The sequence below is a fragment of the Miscanthus floridulus genome, chromosome 9, assembly GCF_019320115.1.
Source record: "Miscanthus floridulus cultivar M001 chromosome 9, ASM1932011v1, whole genome shotgun sequence".
NCBI classification, from domain to species: domain Eukaryota; kingdom Viridiplantae; phylum Streptophyta; class Magnoliopsida; order Poales; family Poaceae; genus Miscanthus; species Miscanthus floridulus.
Genome location: NC_089588.1, coordinates 108,284,734 through 108,305,385, shown reverse-complemented (window position 1 = coordinate 108,305,385; position 20,652 = coordinate 108,284,734). Strand labels below are relative to the sequence as shown.

General features: G+C 46.6%; 1 pseudogene; it reads right to left on the bottom strand.

The window, feature by feature from the left end:
* Positions 1–12,475: 12,475 nt before the first annotated feature.
* Positions 12,476–13,215, bottom strand: LOC136480532 (agamous-like MADS-box protein AGL80; annotated as a pseudogene).
* Positions 13,216–20,652: the final 7,437 nt, after the last annotated feature.

The following is a 20,652-nucleotide window of genomic DNA, read 5'->3' as shown; positions in this document are numbered from 1 at the left end:
TTGCACATTTGTTGGAAAACAGATGGCCGCAAGAGGAGGAAGAGGCAGAGGCCGTGGTCGTGGATGTGATGCTCTCATAAATCCACCACCACCGCCACATGTGACCATGGAACAAATATTGGGAATGCAAGCGCAGCTGATGCAAGCTATGATGCAGCGCTTGGACAATGAACCTGCAAGAGGACCACCGCCTATTTAGGTCAAAGATAAGCGTGGAGAGTTTATAAAAGGTCGACCACCGGTGTTCACCCATGCCTCAGACCCTATGGAGGCAGATGATTGGTTGCGTGCTGTGGAGAAACAACTAAACATAGCACAATGCAACGACCTTGAGAAGGTGTTGTACACTTCTGGGCAACTCCAAGGAACTGCTCAGGATTGGTGGGAATCATTCTAGTTTGGATGTCCCAACAATGCTCCTGCTATCACCTGGCAGGAATTCAAGGATAATTTCTGGTCATACCATATTCCCGATGGACTAGTGGAACTGAAGCAAGAAGAATTCAGGTCCCTCAAGCAAGGATCCATGACTGTGGCGGAGTATCGGGATAAGTTCACACAACTATCACGCTATGCTCCAAATGATGTAGCAGACGACAAGGATAAGCAACGCCGTTTCCTCAAGGGACTCTATGATGGACTGCAGCTCCAGCTGATGTCTAATACCTACCCTAACTTCCAGTCTTTGGTGAATCGCGCTATCGTGACTGACGATAAGCGCAAGGAGATGGAAGCTAAGAAGAGAAGGCTCCAAGGGCAAGCTTCTGGAAGCAACACTCGCCCACGTGCTTATCCCCAGCAAGGTTTCCAGCAGAGGAATCAAGGACCAACTCACCAGGGAAACCGTGGTCAGTATCCTCAGCGGAACCAGTTCCAGCGACGCCCTCAGTACCAGCAAAAGTTTGGAAATCAGCGTCCCCCGCAACAGACCAGCAATCCTGCAACACGCCAGGGAGTGCCCAACAATGCTCCTGTGAAGAGTGGTGCACCCAACAATCCCAACGCCTACTATCGCTGTGGAGAAGTAGGTCACTATGCTCATCAGTGTCCTAAGAAGCAGAACCAACAAGAACCTCAGAACAAGACCAGCAATCAGAAGTTCAACGCCCGACCACCTCACACTGCGAAGGTGAACTATGTGTCATCTGATGCAGCTCAGGAGACGCCTGAGGTCATGTTGAGTACATTCAGTGTCAACTCTATCTCTGCTACCGTACTTTTTGATTCTGGTGCTTCGCATTCTTTTATCTCCCAAGCTTTTGTTAGAATGCATAGCATACCTTTGTATGCCAGGAAAAACCCCATACTAGTAAATTCCCCGGGAGGTAGTATGCATGCTTTTTATTGGAGCCCCTCAACTAGCATTTCCTTAAGGGGGGTAGACTTCAAAGTGAAGCCTATTGTGTTGAGAACAGCGGGAATTGATCTTATTCTAGGAATGGATTGGATGAAACAACACCGGGCAGTGATTCAGTGTCAGGAGAAATCTGTGGTCGTGACATCACTCAATGGAGATAGAATCTGTTTAGAAGTGGTAGTGCAAGCTCAGCCTACAGCCACAGTGAACCAGCTAGATGGTGAAGTCAATGAACAAGATCGTGTCGTGGAGGAGTTCCCGGATGTCTTCCCCGATGACTTGCCAAGTATGCCACCTGACCGAGACATTGAATTCATTATTGAATTATTATCTGGAAACTGCCAAAAGAGTTACGAGAAGCCGAATCATAAAGATGTGCAAGGTGCAGTGGAATCGGTATACAGAGGATGAAGCTACTTGGGAAAGAGAAGAGGATCTGAGAAAGACTTATCCCCAACTGTTTGAGTAAGCAATCACTCGAATCTCAAGGACGAGATTCATCTTAAGGGGGGTAGAATTGTAACATCCTAAAATTTGCACTCTTTTAAATAGCTAAATTGATTTATTTACGCAATTATGTGTGCATACAAATGTAGGAAAATAATAATTTTATAAAACTAAAATCAAATATAAGATTAGCTACAGGTGATGCATACATGCTGCTGCATATCATTTTGTGAATGTTTGGAATTTATTAAAGATTTCAAAAAGAATTGAAATTTGAATTTAAAAATGGATTTCAAAAATTGTAGAAAAAAAAGAAAAGAATCATTTTCTCCACCCCTCCTTTCCATGCTTTCGGCCGGCTCCATTTTTTATTTTCCCGTGGCCCGCTCGCCTCCCCCTCTTCCCTTCTTGGGCTGGCCCAGCTCGGCCAAGCATCTGTTGGCCCAGCTCCTTCGGCCCGCTGGTCTGTTCCTCCGCGCCAGCCACCAGCCCAGCCGCGCGCCTCGCTCGGCCCAGCAAGCCGCGCCAGCCCAGCATAACACGCGCAACCGCCACGCCTTCCTCGCGCCTGCAGCCGCTGACCGCCCGGGCCCCGCCTGTCGGCATCGTCCCCTTCCTCCCGCACGTTCCGCAACCTCCCGGGCCCCGCCTGTCGGCGCCGTCAGCCGAAACCGCCGCCCACGCCCACGTTGTGCGTCGTGGGAGCGCCCCTCCCCCGCGCCTGGCCTCTTTAAATCGGAGCCCGCACCCGCGCGCCCCCTCCCTGCTGCCCCGCTCTTTTTCTTCGCACTCGCCGTGCACGGAAGCCGCAGCAGCGCTGGATCCGCCAAGCTCGGGGCCTCTGCACGGACCGCCGTCCCCGAGCCTCCCCCATCCTCGCTTTTCCCCGCGGTGAGAATTCCCTTGCTCCCCTCTCTCTCCCCGGCCTTTTCCCTTGGCATTTTGTGGCTTGTATGGCCGTGACACGTGCACCGGGAAGCTCCATGTCGCCGGTCATGGCGGCCGCCGCCTCGGCTCTCTCCTCCGGCCACCGTAACGGCCTTGGCGTGTTCCCCTTCACCCCAGCTAACTCCTGGTGCCCTCGGTTCTTCGAACCGTGGCCCATAGGTGGTGGTCCGCACGCGCTGGTGACCTCCATGCCATCGGCAATGGAGCCTTGCCACCGGAGACACTGTTCCGGCCGGCCCCCCCCCCTTGCTCTCCCTCCTCTGATCTAATCTGAGCCACCCATCCATGATCCAACGGCCGAGAACGTCCGGTACCCCTTCGCGTGGCAGATTTGCTTAAGAGACCCTGTACTTTTCTAAGTCCTAACCCACAGTCCAAAACACATTTCCCTTATTACGCATTCTCGTTTTGAAAGCGTAAAGTTCACTGCTTTAGTGTAAAATACGTTTTCAGTATTTACAGAAATGCCATTTGAACTGTTTTGCTTATAAAATCGTCGTTTTAGCTCCGAATTGATCCATTCAAATCGCGTTAGCTTCGTAATTCCATAATCTACATGTTAGAACCACTGTTAGTCAAGTTTGGAACATTTTAATTTCCTGGTTAGATTTAATTAAATATATTGCTATAGGAAATCCCGTTTAAATCATAACTTTCGCATTTTAGCTCTGTTTTTCGTGAACTTCGCGTTGACGTGAACGTAGCGAGACGTAGATTATTTTCACAAACATTTTATCTTGTTTTCTATACTGTTGGTGTACTGTTCTAATGATAGGAATGTTTGCTTTGCATGAATGCTTTTGGAATGTTGTATGTTGCCGTGTTGGTCGCGTTCAGACGGTGAGGAGAACGTTGGAGACCAAGAATTCTTCGACGACCAGCAGGACCAGCAAGAGTGTGTGAACCAAGGCAAGTATAGCATGGGCCTACCTTGATGTCCTATTTCACTTTAATCAATTACTCATTTGCATGTGTCTAATTTTGATACCCGTAAGGACATCCTAGTGATTGATTATCCTGTTCCTTGTCTCCTATGGGTTATTTGCATATGGGTAGATTGCTAGTGCTCTAACTGAACATGATCTACATGATGATGAATGATTCTATGGAACTAAAAGTATAACATGATTTATAACAACTGTTCCATAGGGCGAAGGTGCAAATGACTATTGATCATGTTGCTCCCGGCCCTCCATAAGAACTTATCTGTCGGCAAAAGCTGGGACTGACAGTGCAACCGGGAGAGTCATATGGCTCTGACTTTAGCTCAGTAATAGGACCTTTTCTAGCTAGTTAGAGGTTACCTTTTTGGCGCAAATGGGGCTTGCCACGTTGGGTATAGGGCTGCCTCTGTTCCTATGGGTATAGCCGCGATGGATATGTGCCATAGGAAAGGGGGGTTCCTACATCTGCCTGCCAAGGAAACCTAGCGGCCCTAACTTGTTAGAGAAACCTATGAAATGGCTTCATAGTGTACCCTGCCCGCTCACCTTGGCAGTGACATGGGAGTAATTAACCCGGGCATATGGGAATCACGACTCGCGGTGAATGTGCACCACCTCTGCAGAGGGTAACAAACTGTTATAACAGCCGTGCTCACGGTCACGAGCGGCCTAGAAAACTCACAGAATAACTGGATACTTGTTGTTGATCATTTAAGTTGTTCTATGATGATATATGATACACTTGACCCTGATATAAGTTCTTATGGGATTAAATGGGAGCTTAAGCATAATTTGATAATTCTTGAGAATAAAAGCTTGACTTACTAAAAATGCTAATCGCAGTAAACCAGAGTCAACCTTTTTGAGCTTCATAACCCCATGTTAACTTTTACTTACGCTTGTTTATTCTCTTTATTTGGATAAAAATCCCGGATAGGTCACAGATGACAACGGGTATGAAGATTTTCCTGAGGATTTTTAGGCTTGTGGTCAATCAGTTGACCTTCCCTGTTATGGAGCCCACGAGAGTTTTATTATATTTTTATTTTCCGCTGTGTGATGTAAGACTAAGTTGTATTATGGATCTGATGTAAGGATACCGTGATGATACTTTATGTAATTTGTCAGCTTGTGTGTGTGATGGATCCCTGGGCACACACGAGTTTTGTGCATTCAATTTTATCCTTAAAATTGGGTGTGACAGTAACCTGTTATGAACTCTTGTTTGTAGTTTTAAGTAAGTTAGTTTGAAGTCTTCTCGGTTTATACCAAACAATTTTTTTAAGAATAGTTTGACCACAAGTATTATTAGTTTATTAATAAAACAAAAAACCTTCGCATGGGTTTTGGTTTCACCAAACACATTTCTAGTGTTTTAGAATGAAAATTTTGGGTTAGGATTTCGAAATAAGGTAGGAAGGGATGTTTGAGTTAGGTTTGACCGAGTTTACATCGAAACACATAATCAAACAAAATTTTTAAAAAGCTTGGTTCTTTTGCTATCTATCAATCTTGGTGCAAAAAAATACAGCATGCTATAGCGTCGTGAGGATTAACATGGAGGCCTCCAATAAGTAAGAAGCTTCACCGTACCAATGGGTCTCTATGAGCCTCCCAACCCTCCTCTTGTCCCGAACCACCCCCCGCATCGTCGTCCTCCCCACGCCATTCCCCACCGTCCACAGATCCAGTGACATCACAACCAAATCGACTACACCCACCATAGATCGAGTACCTTCTCTATCTGATTTTGCACGATGGTGGGCTCAAATCAGCAGAAAAACCAGATCTGGAAGCCACAAAGACATCACATGGAGCGGCCACCTTTGAACTCCTAGAGCTTGCACCTCTGGCAGTGGCTGCTATTGCCAGCTTTGGCTGCGCAGGTTGGCCATGCATGCCGCTTCCTAGGCCGCCACTGCAGCACCGATGACCACAGGCCTCGCAGCTGCTGGGCCGTCCAGTTCTCTATCGTTACTCTCCCCTACCGCAGCACTATTCCTCCCACCTAGGTCGCTGCTCCAAGCTGCTGAGGTGGGCGGAGGCCCCAGACTCCGACTTCGACTATGACGTGGAAGGTCTCGACGCGCACTCGGTGGATGCCGCGATGCCGCTTCTGATTGCCGCATGTGCGCATCCGCGCCCAGCGCCGTCTCCGGCCGTCCGGCGCGTTCGTCGATGATGTCCGCACGTGTCAATCTCTTGAGCTAAGGATTAATTTCAACCTGGGATCAACAGAATTATGTCAAAGCTGTTAGACTACTCAACCAGCTGCTTCTGAATTTTTGTTAGACTTAGCTGGATGAGGGCCTAGCTAGCAGCCAATGTTTGACCCTGCCTGTGCTTCCTACGCTGTATCACCGCCCACTTTTGCCTGAACGTAACCATACTATATGTTTGTTTCCGCGTTCTGATGAATTCATAAAATTGCCTGGTAGGTAGGGGCTCCGGTCAGCCTTCGATCAGCCGTCCACATGTTACATGTCAGCAGGCCAGCAGCTCCCAAGGAAAACCATTAGTTAATTATGATGACTACTAAAACCTAGGAACGTAGCAACAACAGAAATCCTCATAGCTTCCAAGCATCTTCATGGTCCCAGTTTCCCCACCATTAGCAAGCTAGCGATATATAGTATTAGCGCACTCACCTGCATCATTTTGTTCCAGGAGTCCATATAAATAGGCATAGCAGCGCTAAGTAGAGACTAGAGACACCAGCAGCTTCTCTTATCTCTGAGGTCTGGCACCCAGCTTCTGAAAGCTTGCTATAGCTGAAGTAGCCACACCACATGGATTGTGTGCCGGATCACGAGTTTGCCAAGAGAGAAGTTGCACAGGCATACGAGCTCATCAAGAGCCAGCAGCCTGTCTTGCAGTTCTGCAACGAGCAACCATCTTCAGCTACGACCACCAATCTGGTGCAGAGCCGCCTCAACGAGGCACTGCAAGCGTTGCGCCTTGCCTTGTCAGTCATGGACAAGGTTCACTTTACCGGTAGCAAAAAAAATATTGGAGGTCACCAATAAACGGGTTTATCGGATTTATCGGAAAATTTCTCGGTCAAAAATAAAAACAAAAAATACCTAATTTCTCTAGAAAATTACATAAGTTGTATCTAAAGCATTTAACATTAAGAACTAGCACATAATAGTATTGATATAAGATAATATCACACTTTCATGTAGGTGGATTAGTGAAAATTGGAATCTCGGTGATAAATAAAATTTATCGGACCTCAGCGTTAAACGGGATTATCGGGTTTATCGAAATTTTATCGCCGATAAATTTTTCCCTGGTCATGGACCCGCAGCAGCTTCCTGCTGCTGTCGCAGGTCATTCAAGCTCAACAATATCCAATAGGTCTCATCTTTTAGGGCAGAAGAGGTCTGGAGCAGGAGATTCAAAAGGAGTGCTGAGTAAAAGGACAAGGTACATCGTGTTGTGGAGCTGGTATCACTTAGTAGTTAGTAATTGATGATGTAATCATAGGTTAAGTCAGACTTGTCTCCATGTTAATTATAAATCTCTGTTACCTCCCTTCTCTACATTTAATCTATTTTATCTTGTGTAATACGCTCTTCATCGATGTTCATGCTGGTTTATGGGAAACAATGCTGTACCATTCCCTTCACTGATCAATGTTAGTGATTTAATTTCAGACTAAATGATGGCAGTTCATGTGTTCTCTTGATTTCCATGCCTCATGAAGATGGGTATCATTGGAGAAAATATGGCGAGAAACAGATCAATGGAACCCATTTCACAAGGTACAACTCTTTCTTAGAAACAAAAGTGCAGGTCTGCTCCAGCAGGTCCTTTTTTTCCAATGAAATGCCAGCACCAGTTCAACTCTCAGTTCACATACTGCTTTTTGGTTCCCAGTATTCTATAATTTGCCTCCTTTTCACCTTGACATTACAAAAAAAAGATAACTAATGTTATTGCCAAATACTGAAGTCTTTGCATTGCATTATTATGCAGGAACTACTTCAGGTGTAGCTACAAATATGACAGAGGTTGCCATGCCATAAAGCAAATACAGCAACACAACAATAGCGACCCGCCAATGTTTCAGGTGACCTAAACAGTGAGAACACCTGCAGCCACATCACAACTTCCATCAAATACAACAACAGTAACAATGTTCCACAACTAAGCTACTGCAACAACGAGGGAGTAACCATTCTGACTAGCCCTGCCATGATCGAGCAAGAACAGGGGCCATTGTCTCTTGCCGAAGTTTCTACCCTTTGTTTCAGTAGCCACCACACTCTGAATCCTTATCATGCTGATGACCTAGTGATGGAAATGTCCAACACTCCTTGTGTGTGTAGTGATGGATATTTAGACATCAGTCCAATGGCGCTGCCCGCGGAAACATGGGAAGATACCCCTTTCAACGATCTTGAGCTTGACGCCATATTTGACAGCAGCTGGATTCACAATTAGGACATACAAAATATTTTTAGAGGAGCCGAGGCATTTGTCGGTAGAGATAAAATCCATGAGATAATGGTTCCATGTTTCTATCTATATCTATATTTATATCGATCTATACCTAGCTTACTCTCTCCATTCCAAAGTGTCAGATGTTTTGATTTTTTTAGATACATAATTTTTACTATGCACTTAGACATACAGTATGTCTAGATAAATAGTAAAAGCAAAGTATCTAGAAAAGCGAAAACATTTAATAGTTTGGAATTGAGGGAGTATTAAAGAGCAAAAATTTCTTCTTCCGTCACTTCTAGAAGTCTCTCTTCCCAAACGCAAAACAAAACGGGTCTATATCATACAAACATGTGCAGAGAACTAAAAATTTAGCAACAGGGCATAACGCTCCCAAGGGCCCGCGTCGCTCCTCTCCGGCGCAACACAGGCTGAACCCGTGCTGGCACCGCTGCCACAAAAGTCACTCGCTTCACTCGTCTCGACCTCACCGCCACCCGATCACCCGGCGAGAGGCCCGCACCAGTGCGTGAACAATGGTGATGAGTCCTCTCTGCACTCCTCGTGCATTTTCTCTCTAGGCGTGCTTGCAACCTGAACCAGCTATAGTTTGGTTCCTTGCAGAAGATCTCGTCGTCGTTATCGATGGTGGAGATGATGTCCGGTCAAACGGTGACTCCGTAGTCAGTGACGGAGCTAGAAAAAAATTATAGCAGGGGCGAGTTCTGACGCAAAGATGAACGAAAAAGCTTATGACCCAAATCGCACAATATTTACATACTACGATTGCACAAATTATAGCGAAAAAGCTAGAATCACACAAATTATGGTGAAAAGGTGGATGAACAACACAAGATGTTACCTCAAATTTACAGAATAAAATGAGGTTACCAGCGGAGCTGCTGCCCCTGCTCTGCTGCTAACCTATCCGTGGCCGCGGCCGGCCCCGGCTTCAAGTTCCTCTCCTCCTCCCTCCATCGCTCCTGGCGCTGGCGGCGGGGTGGACGGGCAGTGGGCCGAGCTGGCGCCTGGTGGCGGCCGGCGAGTGGGGTGGCAGCGGGCGGCGGCCGCCGCGTCGATGCGGAATTGGGGATGCGGGATGCTGAGCCTGAGCGCTGATGGTGTTAGTGGATTGGGGATTTGGGGAGCCAAATTGGACCCTTGGGCTCATCTAAAGTGACAAAAAAGGCCCAGTTCCCACTGCCCAGCAAAATGAACCGGTCATCTTCTTCTTCGCTACTCGGTGCTCGCGGCTCGCTCTCGCTCGACTCCATATCACGGCGGCGCAGCCTCTGCTGGGCAGCTCGGCAGACGGAGCTAAGGAAGAAGAAGGGGTCCGGGGGTCTGGGACGATGTCGCCGGTAGCTGGGGCCACTAATACAGAGATGGGCTTTACTCCCGGTGGGGAACCCCCTCTAGTCCCGGTTCCCCACCCGGGAGTAAGCATCCGGGACTAAAGGGTCTACCTTTAGTCCCGGGTCAGAAACCGGGACTAAAGGGAACCTTTAGTCCCGGTGCGTAACATCAACCGGGGCTAAAGGTCCTCCCAGCTTTAAAAAAATAATGCCTCCTACCGTTGCGTCCCGTGAGATTCGAACCCAAGACCTCATGCATTGCCTCGCGCGTAGCTTACCACCCCACCTACACAACACATTTAACAATGGATGTGATGCCCCCCTTTTGAACTAACCCATCGGGGGACCTTTAGTCCCGGTGCGTAACACCAACCGGGACTAAAGGACCTTTAGTCCCGGTTGGTGTTACGCACCGGGACTAAAGGGTCTACCTTTAGTCCCGGTTGGTGTTACCAACCGGGACTAAAGGTTTGAGGACTTTTAGCCGTTGGGCAGGGACCTTTAGTCCCGGTTGGAGACACCAACCGGGACTAAAGGTCTCTCTAGTCCCGGGCGCAAAAAATGCCGGGACTAGAGCCCATTTTTGCCTCGGATAAAAGGTCTGTTTTCTACTAGTGGGCGGCCGCCCCACCCCGCCCCTAGGGTGGCTCCATCCATGTCCGCAGTGGCACCGTCACACCAGCCTCGATCTAGTGTGCTATGGCCGGATTCAGTGAGCCTTTAGCCGGATATGGCATGGCCATGGCCACATTTCGCGCACCGTCTGGTCTGCTTTTGTCCCATTGTCTCCATCACTAAGTATATAGGCTGGGCTGCACTGGATGGCTTGGGCTTATACAAATGGTCAAAATGTCTTATAATTGGAAACTGGAGTTGTTTACTAAGCATTCTTTAGAATTCGTACAGTTTTTGGAAAGAGAGCATTTCTCTTCAAATAAATGGGGTTATGAAACATTTTCATGTGAGTCACCATTCTTGGTCTCCCAGTTACATAGGCTAGTATGCGTTCAAGTATTCAAGTGATCTTATTACTCTCAAGATTTAGAGTTGCATTGATGTTCCAGTGATGTTTCTATAGTGTTTTCTTGTGTCTAGTTGAGCCACTGTGCCTGTGACGACTGAAGCAAACTGTACAAATAACTGGTTTTTCAATTGAAACTGCCCACTAAATATATTAAATCCCATCCATTTTAGATTATGTATGTACATAAATCAAGCTCCACGGTTTTTATTTTCATGTTTCAAACTCTTTGTACTTAAACCTAAGCATTCCTGAACTTTGAGCTATTGTTTACTGTAGAAACACAAACGGTACCTTTTTAGAAATCCTTCTGAAGTATAAGTGAATTGCCACATTTCCTTGACAGTTCGAGTTTTTGAGTTAACTGACAAGTATATACAACTCAATACACTATCAGAGTCAGGGGTCACGGGTTCGAATCCTAGTAGGCACAATTTAATGAAATAATTCCAGCCAACTCCTATTTCCACATTTGATGCTCGAGGGAGCCTGCACATTTGATTTTCTTACCTCGACATTTCCTTCCACTCCTGTGGTTGCCTTACAAAAGTTCTATTGGATGGCACATTCAATTTCTCCAAGATTTCTTGTCAATCGTTATATATCTGCCTGCTTTTAGTACAATACAAGTGATTTGTACCTCTGGAATACATTATTTTATAATGTTACTAGATAAATAAAAGCATGGCATTTATCTTTATAATAGTGTTGAAAACCTGTTTATCAATTTTTTATGGTGTTATCCTATTGCACCAATAGAAGCAAAACACCTTATCATTCGTACAAAACATCTCGTAGTTTCTAGATGCTTGGTACATATTCTGGATATGTGCAAAATAAAGATTGATTGGTTGTGCCTGATGGCGGCGCTCGTAGTGTGGCTGTGGGACCCTATGGTGACGGCAGCGGAGGTGGTCGGGAGGGCAGCGGGTAGCAGCGAGGCATCGGCGGTGTTGTCCCTTTGGGCGGCGGTTGGTGTGGCAGAGGATGGTGGCGGTCTAAGCGTCGATAGCCAGTCCTCGGCACGGAGAAGGCAGATCTAGCGGAGGTGGTTCCATAGGCAGCTATGTCCTAGGGGCAGTAGCGGCCTGGGAGTCTGGGTAGAAGACCTCCTCGGCAGCGGCGACAATCCTAAGGGTGCAAGGATGTTAGCGACGAGGAGACGGATCAAGTGGAGGCAGATCCCGTTGGCAGCGGCAGCCCTAGGGGCGGCAGAGGCCTAGGAGTCCGAGTAGAAGAGGATATCCTTAGCAGCAGCGCGACAGAGGACTCTGGCAGAGGCAACAACCATGATCCGAATGACGGTGGCTGCCCTATGGGTGGCGGACGCCTTGGAATCCGGTGAAGTGGATCGATCGTGGCTCGCATCTAATCGGCTAGTTCTTATTGGACGACAATGGATGAAGGTGGGCTAACCGGCAACATGTGGACGTCAGCTCACTTGAAGCGGATGAAGATATGGCACCAGCAGAGGTTCGCAGCGATGGTGCACTAGGGGCGGCGGCGACTTGACAACTTCCACTTGCCGAATCTAGCCGTTTTAGGAGAGGATGTCGAGAAGCAGGGATGTGCTGAGGTCATAGTATTTTCTTTTTTGGGTTGTGTGTACTCCTCTTTGTTGAGGTGTGAGTCTAAGTGCTCTTGTATTCTTTTGGATGTGTATATCCTTTGTGATATAGAGGCCGGATTAATGAAAATCCATAATCTAAAAAAATGTGCAAAATAAAGAAACAATACCACAAAATAGAACCACCAGTAATATAATATATCATTTATCTAAACAACTGAAAGGGATGCATGCATACATATTGTTAGAAACGAAACAACAAGAATGCAGACTCGAACTATTCTGTGACGAAGCACAATACATGGGATGCAATGAGTGATTCTAAGACAAGACCCTTAAGACTAACAGATGAAATGCAACCAAAATTATTAGAGAATGTGAGTTCTACTACAGTGCCCATGGGAGGCCTGAGCAAGAACCCAGATTGTAAGGCTGCATCATTTCACACCCATTGCCACTAGCGTCCCTGCTGCTGCCTACAAAGGCACTATAGAGCACGGTGCCAATGTCGCCAAAGTTTGGGTCTGGGCTGGCTATCGGCCAGTCTTGCTGCAACTGGTGTTCCTCTAGTGGTGCCATGCTTTGCATCTCGTTGTAGGTGTAGGGAGAAGCCTGTGTATATGACGAGGATGAAACTGGTTGCGTCACCTGCAATGGCTCTAGCAGGGCTCCCTGCTCGACGACAAGCTCCTGGAGTCGTGCTTTGGCTTTGCTCATCTTCATCTCCACCATCTTCCTAAGGCTAGCGAGCTCATCCTTGGCGGTGCCAACGAGGCCTGGGCACCGTCCATCCAAGCTATCATGCAAGAGGACCAAGGTCTCACGCTCATGATTCTTATGGTCCAACTTGCTCACCTGCTCATGGAGCCTTAACGTGCGACTGTGGAGGAATTCCTCTTGATTTTGTATCTTCTTGAAGCTGCCAACATCTGGCATGTCCTTGAATTTCTTGAGGAGATGCTTGGCCTCTGCATTAGAGGGCCACACCTCTGGTTGGGCCTGGCCATCACCATAGACCACCACGCAGATCTTGATCCCACAGAGTGCGACGAGCTCACCAGCCTTTTTTCCCAAGGCCTGGTAGCGTTGTTGGAGATCCACCGCAGATTCACCTTCCTGCGTGCCATAGCTCCTAGCAATTACCTAGCTTGCTAGCTACTACTAAAATCCACAAACAAAATGGAAATGGTTGCTTTGGTGTTGATATGAAATGAGGAGAGGGGTGGTGTTTGTATATATAGATCAAGGAGGAGCTTAGAGCAACTTATACCGGTGCTTAGTCATACCACCATATTATGGTTAGTATTTACTCACTATAGAAATGTGGTGTATATAACTAAGCATATTTTGCTTCATAAATGCATAGGTCACAAGAAAAACATTCCACGCATACATCATGAGCATTGTGTGATAGGCTAGGCGTCAGTCAAATTTTGTTAATTATAGTGGCGACAAATTTCCTAATCATACCATTATATTTTAGCTAGCATATTAACTGTTACATAAATATAGCAATAATTTATTTCATTAATTATTGTGGCGATAATTTCCTAATCACACCATTATATTTTAGCGGAAAAAGTCTATTTTTGGCCCTCCAACTATGGCTGCAGTTTGTTTCTAGCCCTCTAACTCGAAAACCAGACACGCGCAGTCCCTTAACTCTCAAAATCATTTAAAATTGGCCCTTGCGCCCATTCGACCGCGGTTTCTGCATAGTAAACCCGCCATGACCCCGCCTGTCAGGCCTTTCCCTCTCACCGCCAGGTTGGGACCACCTGTCATCCCCTCCCTCTCTTCGCGAGCCCCGCCTGCCAGGCCTTTCCCCAACCTCCCCGCCACACGTCGTTGCCACCACGGCGGCCAGCACAGGCAGCCCTAGCCATGGTTGCTGCTGCTACTCGCGCCATGGCTGCTGCTCCTGCTGCTCGCGCCATGGCTCGCTGCTCGCCCGCACGGGCCCTGCATCCTGCTCGCCGCTCGCCTGCGCCGCCATGGTGCCTTGCTCGCTGCTCGCCCGCGTGGCCACGTCCTGGGCTGGAGCTTCGCCATGGAAGGCGCAACAGCCCCACCGCTGGACACCTTTAGGCCGCTGTCGCTGCCGCTGTTGGGGCGTTCTTCCTCACACTACTCGCTGGCGGGCGTTCTTCCTCGCGCTGCTCGCTGGTGTCTTCCTATACGCACGGAGGCAGGCGAGGTATGTCGAGGTGCCCGAGCACTGGGAGCTGGAGAGGGTCCCCGAGCTCGCCTCCTGTCTCCACGAGGGGCTCACATTCTTCTTCAGGCGGCCGCGATAGGCCGACAATGGAGGGGGGGAGGAGCAGCATGACCGCCACGTCGCGCCCGTGTCCTCTCTCTCGCCCGCATTGCCTCGCCCTGCTCGCGTTCGCGCTCGCCACGGAGAAACCGAGCTGCACCGACGTCGAGGAGCTCCGCCGAGCTCGTGCGCCACCGCAGCCGCGCCATTGCCTGAGCCAGCACGCCAATAGCTCCGCCTTGCTTCGCGCCACCATCTCCACCCACTCGCAGCGTCGATCGAACCTAGGTGAGGGCCTATTGGCCACTTCCGCCGCCGCCCGCCATGACCGGGGCTCACCGGACTTCGAGCTTCCCGTGGCCGGCTATCACCGGAGCTCTCTCACTCCCTTCTCTTTCTTCCCTCATGTTCCCCGCGAACCCTAGAAGCTCGTACCGAGCTTAGCCGCACCCGCCATGGTCGGATTTCGCTGGAGCGCCATCGGGCCCTCGTCGCCGTCCGCCATGCACGCCACCGCCCTAGTTAGAGCTCGGTAGGGGTTAAACCCTAGGGACCTTTAGGTGCGGCTCATCGCAAGGAGCACGCCGGTGCCCTCGGTTTCGCCGGATTCCTCGCCGACGGCGAGAAATCACCGGCCATCTCCCTCCCCTGCCTCTGTTTCGCTGCGCCCTCTTCCATCTGCCTCCTCCGCCTTCTCTGCTCCCTCTTCTTCCTCCTCCTCTCCTCTGCTCTCTGCGGCGAGCAGTGAGCAGAGCACCACGGCGGCGCAGGCAAGTGGCAAGCGGGGTGTCGGCGCCGCGCAGGCGAGCAGCGAGCAGGGCACCGCGGCGGCACAGGCGAGCGGCGAGCAGGACGCGGGGCCCGCGCGGGCGAGCAGCGAGCCATGGCACGAGCAGCAGGAGCAGCAGCCATGGCGCGAGTAGCAGCAGCAACCATGGCTAGGGATGTGTCAATTCGATCAAAGGACTGGATCGTTGTTTCAAAGCTCTACAGTTCGTGTGTGTTTCAAGTTGTAGCAGGAAACTAGTTCAAGATATATTGTGTTTATTTGTTGGTAGAGTGAGTGTTTGTTATATAGCAGCCCCCATTTGTTTTCCATGGTTAGAAATATATGATGGCAGCGTAACAAGCCATAAAATCAGACTAATAGATTACCCAACTGACTAATTGTAGATAGTTTACTATGGCTGTCAGTGATTGTGTAACAACCCAAAAATCCTTCCTTGTTAAAACGTTTTGATAAATATATAACTTGTTGACCTTAAACTTGCTATCACTTCAGTCTTGCCTACCTTGCTAAATAAGTTCTATATGATGAAAAAATTAGTGACAAAGTGATTTTCTATGAGTTTTCTACCTTGCTAAATATGTTTCCTATCACCATAAGTGACAAAAAAATATTGTCATAAGTTCTATGAGGAAAAATCAGAACATAATAGAACATGGTTAAACATGAAAGATAAGTGATGAAGAGATTTTCAATGAAGCATCACAAATCTTGTGTCATGACAGATATTATATGATCTATGACAAATACATATCGTCATAGAATGTCAAATTTGTTGTAGTCTAACTCTCTCATCCAGAGTCCAATTGTGGTGTATGAGTATTACTCAATAGAGAGATTATTCAATATGCTTTCAAACAGGAGTAGACACACATATCGCTCGACAAGCTGCAGTGGCCACACCAAGTTAGCAAGGTTTAGAGAACACCCTTCATCTCCATGGCTGGTGATGTAGTTGCCCAAACGCAAAGCGCACGTGCCAAGAGATGGTGATTGTCGGAAGTTGGGGAAGATAGAAGAACTAAACTAACAGCAATATATAAAAAGCCAAATTAATAAAGAGATATGTTTGAGAATAATGGATCATTTTATTGGTGAGTTTTCCATTTTTATGACAGGAAAAGCCATTTCTTTGCTTGGTCGCAACACATACGTATTGCAGAGTTTTGAAACATGGATTGATGCATCGCACTTCGTCACATACTTCTTTTGATGCCAGGCCGCATCCTGCTGGATTGATGCTATCAGGTTATTCCTTGTGGTTCTTTAGCAGCAATTAAACGATATTTGAGCACTATCTAGCCTATCACACAATCCTCATGGTGTATGTGTGGAATGTTTTTCTTGTGATCGAATGCATTTAAGAAGTAAGAAATATGTTTCGATAGTTACTTAGGGATCATTATTATATTTCTATATATAGTAGTATAATAAATCACTACTAATTTTTGACCCTATCGCATCGCTTCGCCTTGCATCAAATGCAAATCTGATGCAATTGGTGGCTGCTATTGCATCAATTTTGCAAATCTGATGCAATAGGTGGTCATTATTGCATCGAGAAGGAGTTGGATGAGATAGTAATTCATGTCGATGCAATAGGTATTATCTATCGCACCGATTTTGAACAAGAGATGCAATAAGTAGAAACTATTGCATCATACAAATTTGGTTGCATTACTGTTGAATTTTTAGACATCGTTTGACATGATGTGTAGTTCAAGTTGAAGCTACTTCCAAAACCACGTAGGAAATGACTAAAGCCTTATAAAATCCTTGAAAATCCTAGGTAACACCGCTTAGGTAGTCTACTTCGTATTAAAAAAATGTGTTGGACGCATATGATTCGTGTACATCATAATTATTATGATTTAAATTTTAGACCAGAATTAGCTTAGCGATCTCCTACCCTTCCTCTCTATGTAAGAACTCGCTTGCGCTCTAACACGAGTAACTTGCTTGCTGGACATAGGGCACCAAAGCCCAAACCACGATAAATTCTGAGTATCGAGAGTTAACCACAAGTGGAATCACTTTCAATATGTTACATAAATTCATTTAGAGTACAGAAAATATCAATTCAAAATTCTTGAAACTTTTTTGCATAACAAGTGGTGATGTAAGACTATTTTTTATCAAGAATATTATATTAAGTTATAATATGTAAATTTATTGTTTATTTTTACAAACTATATACCAAATATCTTCTAGAAGGTCCCAAGGTCCCAAATGTTGTTAGACCACACACTCTCCGTCCAGTTTTCACCGCAAAGCGCCGCACAAAAATTTCAAAGTGTCACGGCCCGCGCTCTCCAAAAGACCAAAACAGCTCAAACCCAGGGGAAGAAAATTGGGTGCAGACCCCTGCATCGTGTCTCCGTGCAGACCCACCTTGGATGGAAGCCACATGTCCCTAAAAGCCTATCACATGGCTAGGGGTGGTTGGCTCAGGCTTAAACTTCGGTGGGCCAACTTCGGTGGCCCTCCTGGCAACTGAAAACTCTACCATCTCTGGTACAAATTTTTTTGTCGAGGTGGATGCAAAATTCTAGTGTGCCCAACATGTAATTGGGCCTCTTTTGTCCCGTTTAGCGCAAAGAAAAATATAATAATAAAGAAAATAATCAAAAAATCTAAGATCTTGTGTGGGGCCATAATTTGGGTGTACATACTTGCAAAAAAATTTCAAGTTATTTGGACATGGGCGGTACATACCTGCTTCACAAATATATAGAAGGCGTTTCATGTTACAATGACTGAACACCTAGGTTCCTAAGGTTTCTATGGTTCATATGCATTCTGATGTCGTATTGGTCTCAAACTTTTTCTCAGGCTTGCACGTGCCACGGGTGAAGGAACCACCAAATTTGGGATTCTTCTGAGATGGTTTGGTACTTTCTGCTGTTTAATTGTATTTCCGCGCGACGTCACCGATTAATTAGATGTTGAACTGAGTCTACCTCCGAAATGATCCGGAATGATGCCAAACTTTTCCATAGGGTATGATGTGCCCTAGGGACCAATTTTTTGTCGAGGTGGATGCAAAATTTTAGTGTGCCCAACATATAATTGGGCCTCTTTTGTCCCGTCTAGCATAAAGAAAAATATAATAATAAAGAAAATGATAAGAAAAACCTAAGATCTTGTGTGGGGCCATAATTTGGATGCACATGCTTGGAAAAAAATTCAAGCCATTTGGACATAGGTGCAATAGGAATATAAATGTGTGAATTTATTCAGTTTAAAAAAGGAAAAAATATATATAATCATCACTATCGGTTTAAAAAAATGGCAGTGATGGTTAGAAACCGACAGTGATGACAACTACCACTGTCGGTTTCATTTTGAAAACCGACAATGATACGAATATTTTGAAAAAATCAAAAAAATGTACCCAGCCTCGGGTTTGGGCGCAGGTCTCTAGGTCAAGAGTAGCGGGGCTTAACCACTGTGCTATGATAGTGCTTGCATTAGTTGTAGTTTTTAAGTTTTTTTATTTAGATATAGTGTAGTAAATTTATATTTGAAAATAAAAAAAATTAAAAAATGTGGCCCACCCGGGGTTCGAACCTAGGTCTCGGGCTCCAAAGTGTATAGACTCAACTGCTGCGCTAGGACAGTAATTGCGTTAGGGTTTGTTTTTTATTTTCTTTTATCTATTTAGAGTGAAGTTAGGTGATTTAAAAATCAATCAAAAAGTTTGGCCCGCCTGCGCTACACAGGGTTCGAACCTGGGCCTCAGGGTATAGATTGCGGTGCCTTAACCGCTGCGCTAGAAGTACGAGTTCATAAGGAACTCAATACTAACGCTACATAAAGGCTAAGCGGAACCGGCAGTACTACAGCTCATCACTGTCGGTTATAGGCTACAACCGGTAGTGACAAGGCTCATCACTATTGGTTTGTCTTGGCCACCAGCAGTGATGCGCCATCCTATATGTAACTAGAGCGCGCGCTGGCAAAATTTTTCACCCTCTTTCGAACGCCCGCGCCGCTCTCTTCCTCCACACCGGCGAAGCACCACCTCCACCTGTCCCGCCACCCGGTGCGCTCACGCCCTCCTCTTCCTCCATGCCGGTGGCCGTTCTTCATAGTGCGCACAGTGGTCCCCTGTGAGGAGGCCGCCCGATGCCATGCCCCGCCTAGCGGTCCTCCACACCACGTTGCTCCACGCCGCCGTGCCGCCACCAACGCCACTGTCCGACGCCCGATGCCCATGTCTTCCTCGACACTGCCCGACGCCATCCGTGCCACGTCAGCGCCCTCGTCTTCCTCGACACCACCGGACCACCGCCGTCGCCCGTGCCCTTGTCTGGTCTTCAACGTCGGCCATGCCTCATCCACGTCTGCATCTGCTAAAGCCGGCCATGAACCGAGGCCCTCAGGAGTGCTTGGAGAACTGCTACTGCCCCCCCCCCCACGGTGAGTGGCTTTGGCCGTGCCCCTTAGGTGTTCGCTAAAATGATCATGAGGATGATAGATTCGTGTAGAATCACTTCAAATTTCCTTAGTTCATGCTTGGTTGGACTACATTTGTTTATTGCTGTTTTGAGTGGATTAGTTGGTTTGTTTGAAAATTACTCTCATCGAACAATCACTTTGAAGTAGCTTTTTATTTCCACTTTTGCCAGAGCGCAGTAGTTTATAAGGAATGTAGCATGCCCTGTAACATGAATCGATACTAAGAACTAGGATTGGGCTTTGGTACTTTTGTGACAACTTTGTTATTTCAGTTTGCATTTATAAGCACTAGCTGCAGTACATGGTTGTTTAGGATTGAAGCAAGTGCAATGAAAGGTACTATATACCTAATTACTGACCATATCTAAATGAATGAACATGCCAGAAAAGGGTGCAGATGTAAGTATGCAACCTATGTCTGAAAAAAAATCTCGATATTGCAAACAACCTATTTTATGTATGGTCATTTATACTTGTGCACCTAGTGTTTGAATGTATCATATTGTTAGGCGTTGTTTGTGTATGGAGAATAAATCGTGACTCAAGTGTGCACTACAATTTGATCTGTTAATGGCAAGTTAGAAAGGCATGGTAAATTGGTTTGCTATTAAGATTCTCAAATCTTTTCAGGATTTTTTATGCAAATTTGCATGGTGTTTACATTTGGGTGCATGGAGGCCATATTTGTATGCATTGATATTTAAAGATGTTCTTTGATCTATGGCGAACAAATTATCTTAAAACACTATGGTCATTTGAAGTATGGTTGAATACATACTAGTGCTCAAACATACATTGAAATGAGTTAGATGTTGAAATTCATGACTAGTTTTGTTGGAAATTGAAGTTTGAATATTTGAATATAGTCTACAACTTTGGTCAATACACTAAACTTAGTTTGCTTGGTCTACAACATGTTTGAATGACATAGCACTATCAACATAATTTGGTTACATCTATAGGCAACCATGGCATGGTATGTAGTGCATGTTGGTCAGATGCCTGGGATCTACCTTACCTGGGAAGATTGCTATGCTCAAGTTAATCGATACCCAGGTA